Here is a 15,953-nt window from a genome sequence, read left to right as displayed (position 1 = left end):
GAATATAAAGAAAACATGGTGGTTAAGGACAAAGGTGTGGCATCATGGAGGCTTCCATTTCTCTCCCTTCTTCAAAGCAGTTGTTAGGAGATAATAGAGGAGGAAGGGACCCAATCATGCAAGAACTAGGTAGACCTGTGTTCTAATTCTGGTTCTGCCAGTATTCATGGGACCTTGTTTAGTCTTTAAAAATTTTGACTCTGTGTTCCTTTTAGGGTTGTTAAAAGGACTATGGCCAGTGCCCGGTCCCTGATAGGCACTCGTTGTAGACCACTTTTATTAACAAACTCTTACTGAGGCAGATTTGACTGAGTATTCTTACATAATACTTAGGAAACATTGACTTAGTACAACTCTTGTTACTTACTTTTTAGTGGAAACATTAATGTACCTTTTTTTAAGTTTAATTAAATAATCACACCCAACACGGGCTTGAACTCGCCACCTCAACATCAAGAGTCGTATGCTTTTCTGACTGAGCCAGTCAGGTGCCCCTTAATGTACCTTTTTGTGCCAGTGATAAGACCTAATTAAAGGACCAGTTAAAAATGAGACTTTAACATGGACCCTTGTGATTATGTAATTTAAAAAAGGAAATATTTCAGTCGACTTCTGGGAAGAGAAAAAGTATTTTCAAAGGCCAGGCTAACTAGATGACTCTAAATTAAACATTTATTGCTTTTATTTGATTGTCATTTCACTTTGCGAGATTTCATGGAAGTAAAAAGATGTTTTCAGACTAATAAATACCTCACTAAGCTGTTTTATTTTCAAATGTCTGAGGTCAACAAAGCATTGTGTGTTAGGTTTTAAAAATGAAAGTTATGTGACTTACTACCAATTTATTCCACATCCTTTTACCAAGTTGGGGCTGAACCCCTACCTAGTGCTTAAGCGAACTGTGTGGTGTCTTCATCCTCTATATGAAGCCCTGCAACAGTTGAGGAGGTGACTCTGTGTTTAGAAATAATGAGAAATCTCTTTCAGTGACTAATCACTCACAGAGCTTTGTATCCTCAGCAGGAGTGGCCCTGAAGGGCTAGAGTTAGGAATTTCAGGGCTTACACCAAAAGTTAAGCTTTTTGAGGGGAGGTGAGACGGGGTTGTAGGAGCTGACAAGAACCTCAAGTCCATCTTCATTACTTTTGACCAGTTATATTCTTCACTTCCACAAGAGGGCAACAGCTCTTCAACAGCCATGCTCTGGCTAAACACTGAGCCCCAGAAATGGGGACACTTCACCTGCAGCAGCAGGACAATGACTCATTGAATCAAATGGTGTTTTGGGGGCTACACCTAAGCCTGGGGGCTACAAGGAAACATGCTGTAATAAAAATAAACCAAAACCAAAATTGGTGCAAAGAGCAACTTCTGACTGGACTCAGAAGTTCTAGATTAGAAAGATTGCAGAGCCTATATGGTCCAACTCTCTCCTGATAATTGAAGGCCCTTTTAAGCATCGGAAACATGGAAACCCCGGTTCCGGTGAACATGGAACTGTCTCAGGAGGCAGTCTACTTCAAGGATTAGCCTCTCTGATGATTGGGATGCACCCAAGTCAAGGTAAACTGCCTCTGGATAACTTTAACTTTTCTTTTTTTAAATCTTGGCCTGTCCACCAGGGCTCTTCCATGTGATAACCCTACACTGCTCTGAAGATAGTTGCCAATTTTAAGTCTTCTTCAGTCAAATTTTTCTAGTTGACCCCTCACTTTATGGGTGATGGAATTTTTCAGTAACTTAATAGGATCCACATCTGATCTTCTAGAACGGGAATCTTTGTACTTCTGTTCTAAGCTTTATGTTGTCCCCAGAATAAGAAGTTTCTTCAAGAGGCTCAGCCCATGAGAGTCAAGTAGTCTCTGGAACTGAAATCATGAAAACACTAAACATGATTTTTGGGACTAACTCCCATTGAGGCTAGGATGCTGATTCAAGCTTAGGCTACTGGAAATCTCAATATGCTCTGAACTAAGACATTCTGTTCTCTGGTTCTATTGTACTTTCCCCCAGGATCTGCTTATTCAGTAGCACTCAGGTGGAACCCAAGCACTAGGGAATTTCATTAATGGTTTACCTAATAGATACTCATTGTACAGATAAGACTCAAAAAGTACAGGTAAGTAAAAAGAAATAAGAATCCTATAATCCTACCACTCAGAAGAAACTATTTACAGTTTGTCATATAGAATCCCTTAACAATTATGGCTTCTTTCCCTAGATACTATGTATACCAGATTATGGAAGTTTAAACTACAAACTCTTAATACATACACTTACAAAACAGCTATGTATTTTAATTGAGTGGTTAAAATAACACGGCACGTAAAACAAAAATAATTTCAAAATAAAGTTCTTTTGTTTAGATTTCTTCAACTACCATGAACACAGTACTTCTTAAAAGCCCCTTCTTATTGGTCCACTACTTCTATCTCCTTCAGTGGCTTTGATCAAGGCCACAGTCAGGTCTGAGGAAACTTTTCCATTATGCTGCTTTCTAAATTTTTTTTTTAATGTTTATTTTTGAGAGACGGAGCATGAGCAGGAGAGGAGCAGAGAGAGAGGGAGACGCCAAATCTGAAGCAGGTTCCAGGCTCTGAGCTCTCAGCACAGAGCCCAACATGGGGCTTGAACCCACAAACCGTGAGATCATGGCTTGAGTCAAAGTCAGACACTTAACTGAGCCACCCAGACAGCCCCTCATTATGCTGCTTTCTATGCTCTCTTCCCCTTTCCTATCATGAGACCTCAGAAACCAGGGTGGTCAGGCTGACCCTGTGGGAGGGTGGAGAAGGAAAGCAGGCTGAGGTTCCAGTAAAGCTAGAAGCCCCCACTCTACTTGAAGTCAGGGGTAGGGGCAGGGTAAAACCTGAAAGGTTGTATGCTCATTTCTGGGCCATCCAGAGAGGGACTTGGCCCATGAAATGTACCCCTGAGTACTTCAATAATGCCAGGCAGTTACTTGTATGTTTTGCCAAGGATTCTGAAAGATAAAAAACACAAGTATGAAAGGTGTTTTAAGCCAATAAGGGCTGATGTGGAGAAATTTAATCACAGGTTCAGGCTGCATGCCATGGTTTATAGGAGAATCTGCTTTGACAGATCATTACCTGAAGCACTCAATGTGCCCTGGACTGTTGCAGGTCATGCGGTTGTAGGTCATGCAGGAGAATGGTTACTTGTGTGTGTGTGTGTGTGTGTGTGTGTGTGTGTGTGTTTTAATAGCAGCTGTACTGAGATAGAGTTTACATACCATACAATTCACCTACTTAGAATACTTGCCATTCAGTGTTCTTAAGTATAGTCACAGAGTTGTGCAACCATCACCACAATCAATTTTATAACATTCTGATATTTCCCCCCCCCAAAATCCTGTACCAATGAGAAGGCACTCCTTATTTTCCCCAGACCCTATCAGTCTGTATGGATTTGCCTATTCTGGACATTTTACATAAATGGAATTATGTAATATGTAATCTTTTATAACTGCTTCTTTCACTTAACCTAATGTTTTTAAGGTTATCCATGTCTAAGCATGTATCGTGCTTCTTTTTATTACTGAATAATACTCCATTGTATGGATATACTAATTTTGATTTATCCATTCATCGGTTGATAAACGTCTGGGTTGTTTCCACTTTGTGACTCTTCTAAATAATACTGCTATGAACATTCATGTACAAGCCTTTATGTAGACATATATGTCATTTCTCTTGAGTATAAACCTAGAAGTAGCATTACTGGGTCACATGGTAATTCTGTTTAATCTTTTGAGGAACTACACAACTGTTTCCGAAGCAACTGCATCAGTTTACATTTCCACCAGCAGTGTGTGAGGGTGGGATTTTTAATACCAAAGAACGTTTTGCTTGAGAAGCGAGTAACTTCTAGAAATCTTACTTGCTGTGCTTTTAAAGATGTATTTAATGCCATTTTTAAAATTAGACCTTTATTTACTATGAGACCAACTGCTTAAATACAGTTGAAATTGAAGATATATGAATGTTGCAGCCTGCCTTTTTACTTAATTGCCTGTGAAGCTGCACTTATCAAGCATTCAGACAGTTTAATGACTGTATAATACTTTACCATAAATAGACCATATTTCCTCTATTGTTTAACACTTGAGATAGTTTTAACTCTCACTTATGCTGTGATGCATTTGTTGGTATATAAATAATTGTATTGTGAGCTATTTACTTAAGAGATTTCCAAAAGTATAGTAAAAAGAGTACAAACACTACTAAAGCTCTTGACTTATACTGGTAAACTGCTTTTAAAACATATTTATGACAACTTATGGTCCCACCATCAGTGTATGAGTGTTCATTTCATTTTGCCCACACTCACCTGAGTGTTTTTCCTTGTTAAATATAATCAAAAACAGCATCTTGATTTTAAGAAAAAAAATTCTATTAAGGTAACATATAGACAATTACATAAATCATTAATGTATAGCTTGATGAATTTTCACAAAGTGAACACACCTATATAACCAGACGCAACTCCATGGACTGGACATTTCTAGCACCTGAGAAATTACCATCATGCTCCTTTCCATGACCCAACCATTCCCCACTCACTCCCCAGGAAAACCACTATCCTAACTTCTAATACCATGGAGAGAGTGTGGGGAAGCTATGCTAATTTAATTCATATAAAATGTATATTATAATAAATCAAGTTACCACAAATCCCTAACCTTTTTAGCCATTTGTGTTTCTTTCAGAAATCTAGGTCCTATACTTTGCAAAGATAGATTTCCTTATTTTCAGTTCAAACCTTGGGTGGGAAACAACGCAGCCATATCATTTCTAAATCCCAGGATCTCAGATTTGACCTGGGTCAGTGTGCCATGCTTCTTAATGTCCCGTATCCCTCCTGGGAATCCACTGGGACTTTCTTATCATCTTGCTTAGGTAATGATGCCCCTCATACATCATCAAGCCAATCTCCAGAGGATACCACTCCAGGATTCTAAGCCAGAAATAGAATTTTCACATGAATGAAACATTTTACCCAAGATAAGACCACCGCTAAACTCATGGATCTACCCCTGATCAACTTTTCTATAAGTGGTGACTCCTTTCTAAAACAGGATGGAGTAAGTATCTTAGGAAGCCATTGCTCTTTCCCCACAGACCTGGGCACAAGCCTGGAATGGGAGAACTATTTTCCCAGGTCTGAGAACATAGGATACTTTTCTCAGAAGATCAGGCATTTTTCTCCAGCCCTGCCTTATCTGTTCTGTTTCCTGGTCTTCCTCTTACACTGACACCCAAGAATTAACATACCACAAATGATGTCACCAAAAATTCAGGAGACTGGAGCATTTCTCTGCTGCTGCCATGTAAAGAGAAGGAATAAGAAATAGGGATTTCCTCAGAAATTCTTGGAAGATCTAAGTATATTGCTGTTTTTAGCACTATCCTTCAAGCCCACTTAAACCCACCATATTATATTGGTCTTTACAACCATCCCAAGATAGGGCAGGATAACATTATTCCCTTTTATCCAGGAAGCAAGCAAGTTAAACAATTACTTGGATTTGCTGGTAGAACAGGAACTCATGGATCCTGAAATCTAGTTGAGTGACTTTCTGTCATTCTGTACCTCTGCTATGGTTAGGAGTCCTCAGACTCTGGCAGCCTAGTGTGGATAATCATGGACTTTGGAGAACAACAGGCCTAAGAGGAAATCTATGTTCTACCACAAAATTACAAGAATTTAGGCAAGTCATTTACCATCTTTGACCCTGTTTATCATATAAATGGGGATGATACCTACTCTAAACTATTGGATTAAGTGAAAACACCCCCAAATACCTAGCAGAATATCTAGGTTTGAATCCTGGCTGTGCGCCTTTCTTACTGATTGTTTTATCCTGTCCCTTCATTTCTATGTCTATAGTAATACATCTTTTATTTAAAAAAGAAAAGAAAAGGGGCACCTGGGTGGCTCAGATGGTTGAGTGTCTGACTCTTGGTTTCAGCTCAGGCCATGATCTCATGGTTCATGGGATTGAGCCCCAAGTCAGATAACAGCCCAGAGCCTGTTTGAGATCCTCTCTCTCCCTCTCTCTGTCCCCTCCCTACTTACTCGTGTGTGCATGTGCTCTCTCTCTCGCTCTCTCTCTCTCTGTCAAAATAAATAAATAAACTTGAAAAGGAAAGGAAAGGAAAGGAAAGGAAAGAAGGAAAGGAAAGGAAAACATTTTTTTCATGATCAAATGATTCACAGCTATGGAGAAATTGAATGCCCACACCTCAATGACTAAATCAATTACTTTTAGCTTCCTCGACTGTACATCAATCTGAGCAGGGCCATCCCTACAACCATCATGTGGTAATAGAAATCAAAAGTAAATGAAAACTACTTTCTAGTGCATGATCTCAAAACAATGTAGAAATATTAAGACTCCATGTTTCTTAAAAGAATTTGTGATCTTAAGCCTTAAGTGTTCAGGGGAAGCTAATACATCTCTTGTATGGCTGGTGAGATACTTTCCATTTTTATTAATGTCAGCACTGAAGCTAGATATTAAGTAACTTGCCCAAGGTCACATAGATAGTACACAATTGACTGGGTTTAATTCACAGTTTGTTCTCCAAAGACAATGGTTTTTTTGGTAAGAAGGTCATGAATAAGACCTTAAGTCTTATTAGAAAAATGAGACCTATAGCCATAAAGGTGAGTCATGCAAGTTTCTAAGTGGGCTTGTTTAGGATTGCATTCCTAAATAAAACTGTTTAAGGGAAGAGGGGTCAGGACTGGCAACTTTTTGCAAAAGAGGAAAACAAAATAGCAAAGCATAGTGACTCAGTACTGCCTTCTCTCCCCACCCACCACCACAGCAGAGAAACCTCAAGAGAGCTGCCATGGGGGTGGCTGTGTGGGACCAGGGAGGTCCAACTATCCCACTGACCAAAAAACCTCTCATTTCTGCTAGTGATACCCACTGAGGACCAGGGCTCAGCAGGCAGAGGTGGCAGTGACTAGGGAATCCTCATAACCTCAAGGCAAGACAGGATCCTGTGGCTCCTGAGGGGCTCAGGAAGGCACAGAAGCACGTATCATCAGCTCCAAGAAGGCTTTACACTATAGGCTTCAGAGAGTTTCAGTGACACAGCACTGTCCCTTCCAAGAGAGGGTGCCCTTTCCCAAGAAGAAGTTCTCAGAAGACAGCCTTGGCCCAGCCCTAGGCAGCAGTTGGACAGCCTAAGAGAGGGAGTCCTCTTCCGAGCTCTGGCCGGGTCCTTAGACCACAAGCCCAGCCACTACTGCTCATGGTTTGATCATCAAATATGTAAAATATTGGGTGGGCCCTGCATTTCAGGTAATGCCTGGTTCACCCTCAGGTTGGGAGCTGTTAGGGGACCATGCCCTGTTAGCCAAGACAGATGACCCTGAAAGAGGCAAGTGACCCTGCCATCTGTAGTGGCAGTAGTAAAGTGACCAGGGTAGAGAAAGAACAGATGAAGGGGATGGAAGGAGAAAGAAGGAAGGGAACAATCATGTCTCCTGCATGTCTCAGCACCAAGCCTGAGCCTTATACTGCCTCATGTTTTCCTCATACTTTATTTAGCCCACCTTCCAGGGGTGGTATAATAGGGAAAGATAGGATAAAACAGACAGAGAGGGAAAGGTTAGGACCTGAGGTCCCTGGGTGGGGAAAAACATATTTTTGGAACAATGCTGGGAGCGTTTAACTACAGCCAAACCTTCAGGCATAAGGTCCCTCTTCAGAATGTAACCGACACTACCTACTCCCACTCAGGATCCCCTCAGGAATTCAACAATCAGAATACCTAGCTAAAAAAGGTAAACCATAAAACTTATAAGAAGGACAGTATGACTAGTCTGACTCCTCACACAATGGAATAGAGCCAATCAGGAATGGATAATCCAGCACCTGGAGTTATCCTGCCAGTAAGGCTAGAACCTGAGAAGGAATGAGGGAGAAGGGAAGGGGTGCTGATCGGAACCTTATAAAACAAAGACCCTTACCTACAGTCACACGCCTTCACTTTCGAACACCCCCTCTCTCTAAGGAGAGCTTTCCTATTATTCTTACTTTCTGAGTTTATACTCTAATAAACTTCGGCCTACTGCTCATTGTGTCCACCTCCTCATTCTTCGAAGTGGCAAGACAAGGAACCCCAGGTTTTGAGGTAAAGAATCCTGCAACAGTGGTTCTGGGGCTTAAACCTTTGTCCTAGGGGGAAAGAGTCTGTTAAATGTTATTATTGATGGGCACTGTGTTATATACGCTTTCTCATGATCGATCAGTAGGCATTGATTCCTATTTTACAGATGAGAAAACTGAGGCTCAAATTAATTAACCATGACCAAAGCTCCACAGAAGCTGAGTACCAACAACGGTCACCATATTTGTGCAGATTCCCAGTCCCAGGCTTTTGGAGCAGAACCCTGACTTATCTTGGGTGCTGACTTTGGCCCTGGGGTTTGAGGTGGAGCCAAATGGTGTCCCTAGAGCGCCCCTTCTGCCAACGGGCCCCCTGTGCCTTCTTATCCCCAAGTTCACGCATTGGTTCTTATCAAAACCATCAAATATCCTGTCCCCATCTTATAAATTAGCTCAGATGCCACCAAGTCTGCCTGGAAGTAAACTGCCCGTTAAACAAAGAGTCCCTTGAGCCCTTCCTCCCCTCCCCCGTCACCACAGTCCTGCGGGGGCAGCAGGTATCTAAGCAAATGGTGAAACAGGACCGCAGCTGCTGCCCAGCACATTAAATGCTGTTTTTTTAATTCCCTCTCCCACTAAGTGGTGATTACCCGGACTGCCTGGGGGCTGATCCTTCCAGCCACCTGACTTCGGTCAGTGGGGCACCCGGGAGTACAGGAGCAGCTGGCCGGGGCGCACTTCCGGCAGGGGCAGAACCGGCTGTGGCAGATGCTAGGCACTGATTATTCAGGGCAGGGGTTGCACAGTGGGGCCTGCATTTGCACTTCAAAGGGGGACAGGCCCCAGTTCCCCACTCTTGGGACTTGTGTCTGTTCTGGGGAAAATCAAGTTGCTTTGAGTGAGTTAGCCATTGGGGCCCACCCCCTTCCTAATGGGAGGGCGGTTTTAAACACCCGGAGTTAAAGCGCACTCCCTGAACACTCCCCAGAACCCTCCTCCTCTGTCTTGCAGCTCTTCTTGGTTGGGGTCTGTTTCGGTCTTCGCTGGGCATGAAGGGCTGTGGTGATTAGCTACCCCCCCACCCCCACCCCGTATTAATGCCCTTGATCGCAGTCCTCCCAACACCTCTTGTTATGCGTTGGATTGTGTCTCCCAAAGAGAGATATTGACGTCCTAATGTCCTAACCCCCAGTACCTTAGAATGTGACTTATTTGGAAATAGGATCATTGCAGATGTAATTGGTTAAGGTGAGGTAACCCCTAATCCAATATGACTTGTGTCCTCAAGAGGAGAGAGACACTGAGAGTGACATGTGCAGACAGGAAGGCACAGGGGAGGAGGCCAGGGGAAGATGCCAGCAGAGATTGGTGTGATGCTGCCTCAAGCTAAGGAACACCTGGGGCCAGCAGAAGCTGGAAGAAAAAAGGAAGGATCCTCCCCTGGAGGCTTCACAGGGAGTGAAGCCTTGCTAACACCTTGATTTCGGGCTTCTGGCCTCCAGAACTGTGAGAAAATAAATTTCCTTTCCTTTAGGACATCCAGTTCGGGGTGCTTGTTAGGCAGCCCTAGTACAGTAATAGACCCCTAAAAGGTGGGTGGCATTATCCCTATTTAAGCAGGAAACAAGCTGGAGAGTTACCATGACTTTGTGGACTTCCCAGGGGGACCAAAGCTGAAGTTGTGGGGCCTCTGTTGTTCACATACCACTCTTCTCGGCATAGTTTCACAAGGACCTCCCTATAAGCCCAGAGCAGTCTGTTGTGACTAGAGGAGACCAGCCCTGGTGCCACCTCCACAACCCCCACCACCATGACTAACCCCATGGGAATTAAGGTGTGACCAGGGCACTGAAACCACATGATGAAATGGAAAGACTAGACAGATCAATCTCCTTTTTCCCAGGATCCCCCCTACCCCAGCTGTTTGTGAAGTCGGCCTCATGATTACTCCTGTGTCAGTCTCCTCAGCCTAACATTGGCCCTGAGTGCAGAAGCTGCCTCCCTCTCTTCCCCTGCTCTTTCTCCACTCAGTAAATGCTAACGGACTTCATCTCTTATGCAGGGTGTGGTTGGGATTTGAAAGCTATTAGCACCCTCAAGGAGCTTACAGTCTGAAGGAGACCAGGAAGGAAGATGTATTTCGACTCCTTCCAGGCTCCTGAGCAGCAGGAAGGCAGCAGTACCAAGACATGTCCTGGCCCAGAGCACAGACCCTGAGGTCATTTCTGTCCCTGCTGCTGAAATGTGGCTGTCTTCTTATGGCCTCTAGGAAATGGGGCAGTAAGAGCACTGCCGACCTGGGGCATGAGGGTCTTTGCAGGCTGTAATATGACTACTGTAAGACCCCTCAACCCCACTGCTATGGGTGTCCTAATAGGTCAGAGTGAGGGTGCTGGGATCCAAGGGGTAGGGGGGTGACATCCCCACCCACAACCCAGGCCCCCTTAGTTACTGTGGAACAGCCCTCATCGAAGTTTCCTTTCAGAAATTTTGGCCACTAGAATTCCAGGGAAGGAAGCCAGTTTGGGTAAGCTCAGGAGATACAGATTAGAGCACAAGAGGGAGAGAGACAACCAAGGGGGAACCAGGAGAAAGTATTGTTCCAAAGGTCATTAGCCATGTGGGGGACCTCTGCGGTGTCCCCGTCATTCAGTATGCCTGTGAAATGGGGATACCATATATCACAGCTGCCATGGCTCCTGTGGGACATGGACCTGAAGCCACGTAAGCCAATGTGCTTTTCCTCACAGGCTTCAGAGCTGCTGGGCTCCCTCATCTCTGTGACTCTGAGAGAAAAGAGGGACAGTTACTATGCCTGCCCTTTTTGGAACACAAAGCAGGAGATCCTTCCCCAGCCCAGTCCTGCTCCAGCCTTCTTTCTAGGATGCTGAAGCAGTCTTAATGATTTCTGCTTGCCTAATTAGGCTGTTGGGTGGAGAGCCCTTAGTTCTCCCCAGACCAGCCTCCCCACTGTCACAGTCATTTGTCTCTACACCTTTTTCCTTTCCTCTGTGTAGAGCACAATAGTCTGGAAATGTCTACTTCCTGTCATTTACTACCTGGGATGGCTTTACCAGGTAGCCATAGGGTAAGAGACTTGCCATGTACCCTCCAGATCTCCAGGACCATGTGGGTACAGAAAGCCAGGGTCCTTGGAGTTAAGACATTTGCACAAGGTCATTTGGGGGAACTGGCAATGGAGACCCATGGGAAGTCTGACTCCCCATCCAGGCCACATCCACTGTGGCCATGTTGCTGCTGGGCCAGCTTGTGAGGCCACTGCTCAGAGGTTAACCACAGGTGAACTGTCAGCCTGGCTCTATGCAACCCAACACAACACGACACAACACAGCACAATCCCCCTTAGACCTCCTTCCCTTGCCAACCCTAACTCTGGCTGGACCAGCTGCCCTGCATATGCCTAAAGTTCCACCACTGGAGAATTGCTGGAGACATCCAGGGATCTTTAAAAAGTGTATGTCAGGGGGCACCTGGGTGGCTCAGTCGGTTAAGCGGGCCGACTTCGGCTCAAGTCATGATCTCGTGGTCTGTGAGTTAGAGCCCCGCGTCGGGCTCTGTGCTGACAGCTCAGAGCCTGGAGCCTGTTTCGGATTCTGTGTCTCCCTCTCTCTGACCCTCCCCCGTTCATGCTCTGTCTCTCTCTGTCTCAAAAATAAATAAACGTTAAAAAAAATAAAAAAAATAAAAAGTGTATGTCAGCTAGGCACACTGGAGATATTTAACATATGTTCCTTCTCTCCTCTGTAATTTGCCCAACTTCATAAACAAGTTTGGTTCTTGGCAGTAAGCATTACTGAGCATCTCTACAATTTTATTTTGGAATCAGGAAGAAGGGAGTTGTGAAGGTAGCCTGTATTTCAGCTTTACACAGCACTCTTAGCTTGGTCTTGGTGTCATCCATGAGGGCTTGGAGGGTGGGACGGCTAGAACTAGGATGGATATCACGCCATCCATAATGCTTTTGCTTGTGGTGCAGTGTTGTGGGAGGGTGGGTGGCAATAATAAGGGTATAGGGAAGAGAGGGAGAAGACAGAGTAGGGAACATGTAGACCATGGTGGATGGCCTAGATACCCCCCTCTAGGAAGATAATTTCCCACCTGCTGGGAGTGTAGTGGCTGCAACTGTCAGCTGAGTCCCTCTCTGAGATTTGCTCTTGGCTCCAGATAGCTTCCTAGCCCATAGCCACACCTCTTCTAAGGGGGCCCCAGGTGATGACTAGGATGGAGGTGAGGGAGTTGAGTAAAGACTTTGTGTCATGATCTCACAGTTCATGAGTTCAAGCCCCACATTGGGCTCTGTACTGACAGTGTAGAGCCTGGAGCTTGCTTTGGATTCTGTGGTCTTCCTCTCTCTCTGCCCCTCCCCCATTCATGCTCTGTCTCTCAAAAACAAACATTTTTTTTTTTTTTTAAAGTGAGAGCTTGTGTTGTGGCTACAATTAGGTCCCACACACTGGGGGCCACCATTCTATCATATGTAAAATACAGGGTTGTTATAAGTGGTAAATGCAGATGCTAGCTTGAGAAGCCATCTAGCCCCCAGCCCAGTAAAGGTTAACTTCCCTTCTTAACATGGGCAGCACCCCCTTGCCCTAAACCCCTAGCCTGCTCTATTGTACCTCTGTCTTCTTGCCTGGAAGAACTGGTCAAGCAAAGGGAACTTTGGACCCTGAACACTCAGGCTATATGTGTACTGCCTGGCTCTGGGCCTCCACTGGCCAAGAGAGTGCCAGTAGCTGATGGGTCTTGATGGCTCAAACTGTCCTGTTACTTTTGGTTTAAGGAATTTAATTTGTCTCACCTGTCACTGATTACAAACACCATCTTAAGTCTACTTACAACTCAATTAGCCCTTATTGAGGTGGTAGGGGGTGGCGGGCCCTGAAGGGAGAATACAATGGGGACTTGGGGTGTGTGCATAAATGTGTGCTGGTGCTGGCACTGGAGAGGCTGCCCTTAGTGGGGTGGTGAATAGGATTGTAACTGAGTACCCTGGGCATGGGGTTTTGGTCAGTGTCACAGGCTGGCTCCAGCACAGACCTGCTCCACCACACCCCCTAGCAATTCCCTCTTTGTTCCTTTCTTCTCCCAGCTGTGCCCTCTGTCTCTCCCAGGGGTTTTACCCCACAAGCCAGCTTTCTGGAGTTGAGAGCTGGGGAGAAAAGCTGAGGGTGGGGGAGACAGTCAGCTGTTCTTCAAGGGGGGGGGTTTTGCTGAGGCTGCTAAGAGTCTTGGGCATCAGTGTAGTTCAGCATAGCTGGAAGCAGTGACATTATACTAACAAATAATGATAGCAATAAATTATAGTATTAATAAAAATAATAGCAATACTTTAACTTTCAGTGGGCATTATCTCATTTAATTGTCAAAAACAACTGTCTGAAGCACAGGGAAGTTAAGTAACTTATCCAACTATGTGAGGCTTGCACCCACAGACCGCAAGATCATGACCTGAGCTGAAGTCAGACACTCAACCAACTGAGCAATCCAGGCGCCCTGACCCAAAATTTCCTTTATAATTTTCATGTGTGGAAGGACATTTGATGTTTCAGGCTTTTTGGTGATCTTCATTGGAAGTGATGGGAGGAACTGTTTCTGACAGAGAGGAAGGTGAGGGCTGTTGTAGGAGATGTTTGGGGCAGTAAGAGAGAAGGTGACGTGGGAGAAGCACTGTAAGTCCCCTGTTAAGGTGTCTGCGGAGGCCCCCAGGAAAGGGGAGATTCCTAGGAGAGGGAACTGGGGTGGGCATGGGAGGTCCAAGTTAGGAAAGGATGATGACCCAGTCTCCCAAAATATTGACATAAGAGGACATTTTGTTTTTCCAACCTTCCTTTTCCTATGCCAATTTCCCCCGTGCTGCCTTTCCATACAGTACCACCAATGCCTGTTATCACCCTGTTAATTTCCTTCATGGCACTTATCTAAATTGAAAATCATCTGATTTACTTCCAGAGTATAAGCTCCATAAGGAGAAAGGTCCTTCACTATTTTTGTTCACTTCTGTATTTCTGGTATCTAGAACAGGGCTTGGCATAAAGTAGAACTTAATAAATGTGTGTTGAATAAATACATGTATGTTAACATGAATGAATGAAATGATGAAATTTCAGGACTTGCGATGCCTGGGTTGGGGAGAAGTTTGGAGGCAGTGTGACCTTCTTCATATAATTCAGAAAGCACCTGATGCAGAGGCTGCCTGGGGACAGTGGCCGCTCTGCCTCCCACCTCACAGGCGCAAGTGTGCACACTATGTTCCTGGTTTTATGAGGACCCTGAGACTGTGCTTCTAGTACTGGACAGGCTGAGGCTCCAGCTGCTTGTTTTCTGGAGAGGAGGAGCCCCTCTCTCTTTTTCTTTCTCTCTCTCACCCCCCCCCCCTTTTTCTAAAATAATAAGTAGGTCTGGGGGCTTAAGAAAAGGCTTGTGTCCTCAACAGCACTTCAGGGGAAGATGGGCAGGAAGAAGGCTTTGCTCTCTACTTTGCTGCCCCTCCTACAGCTAAAGCAGTCTTTAGCCCCACACATTTCGAAGAGTCCTGCTTTTCTATTGCTCCTAGACTGTTGGACAGAGAGAGGCTTGTTGGAGCAGCAAGTAATGGGGTTGCTAGAGAATGGCTATTTCTATGCCACATAAGAAATCACCATGAATTTAGTGGCTTAAAAACACTGCCATTTAATGTGCTCATGGTCCTGAGGTCAGGATTCTGGAAGGGCAGGATGGGGGGAAGCAAACCCCTGTTCAAAGGGGGGGTCTGCTGGATCAGCTGCACTTAGCTGGAGCCTAGCTGGGACAACAGGATTACTCCTGCTCAATGGATGATGACTGACCCAGTCTGATGATCTCTCCAGCATACCAGAGGGGCTTTTTACTTGGCAGCTCAGGGCCCCCAGGAATATACATTTGGAAGCTTCCAAGCTTAGGTTGCTTTCGAAGCTTAGGCTAGAATGGGTTGGGCATCCCTTCTGCTGACTTTAATTGGTTAAAGTGAGTCCCAGGGCCTTCCAGAACTAAAGGGGAGGGGCCCCACCAGGGTGTGATTAGGGGAAGGCATATTGCAGTGGCTGTCACCAATGCAATAGCCTACCCAACATGAGTCAGATCTAGGAGGAAGAACAAGACGTGTTACTCCAGGCCTGAGATGACCCCTTTGTTCCAGTACTGGGCCTTGAAATTAGATAGATGTAGGCTCCCATCCTGGCTTGGTCACTTCTCAGCTGCCTGACCTTCCTTGGCTTTGGAGGCTTACTGCACCCTGGCCTCCTGCCTCTCCAACCTTCAGTGTTGCTCCTGTCACCTGTATAGACAGGCAAGTGTGAACACCTGTCCTGGGATGTGCTTCCTGTCTTTCCCTTTCTGCTTGTGCCTCTTATGTCCCATGGTTGCTCTCCAGGCACTCTCCTGCCTGCCTCCTTTCCCAGACACCCTGATCTGTCCCCTCTCTGAGGCATTGCCATCTACCCCTGATGCATTCCACAGGCTACCTTGTGTTTTCAATTTTCTTTTTACATGTCCCTTCTGTCTCCTGCCATCTGAGTAGAAGCCCTTTGAGTGTAGGATTTGAGTCCAGAGAAGCTGGGAATGCTTGCCAAGGTGAAACAGGCAGGTTGGCTTGGAGAAGGCTAGACAGATGGCCACTGTGGTGACTGCACCTTCACAGCTGGGAGACTCTGAGGTAGTAGCAACGAGAGCCACCCTGGTCTCCTGCCAAAGAGGCTGGATTAAATAGGCCAAGGAATTGGCTGGTGAGGTGAGCAGCTAGAACATAAGAAAGGGGAGGCGGAGGTTA

This window comes from Panthera pardus, unplaced genomic scaffold (genome assembly GCF_024362965.1).
Source record: "Panthera pardus isolate Hobbes unplaced genomic scaffold, ASM2436296v1 HiC_scaffold_13, whole genome shotgun sequence".
Lineage (NCBI taxonomy): Eukaryota > Metazoa > Chordata > Mammalia > Carnivora > Felidae > Panthera > Panthera pardus.
Note: the sequence above shows the minus strand (reverse complement) of the source record.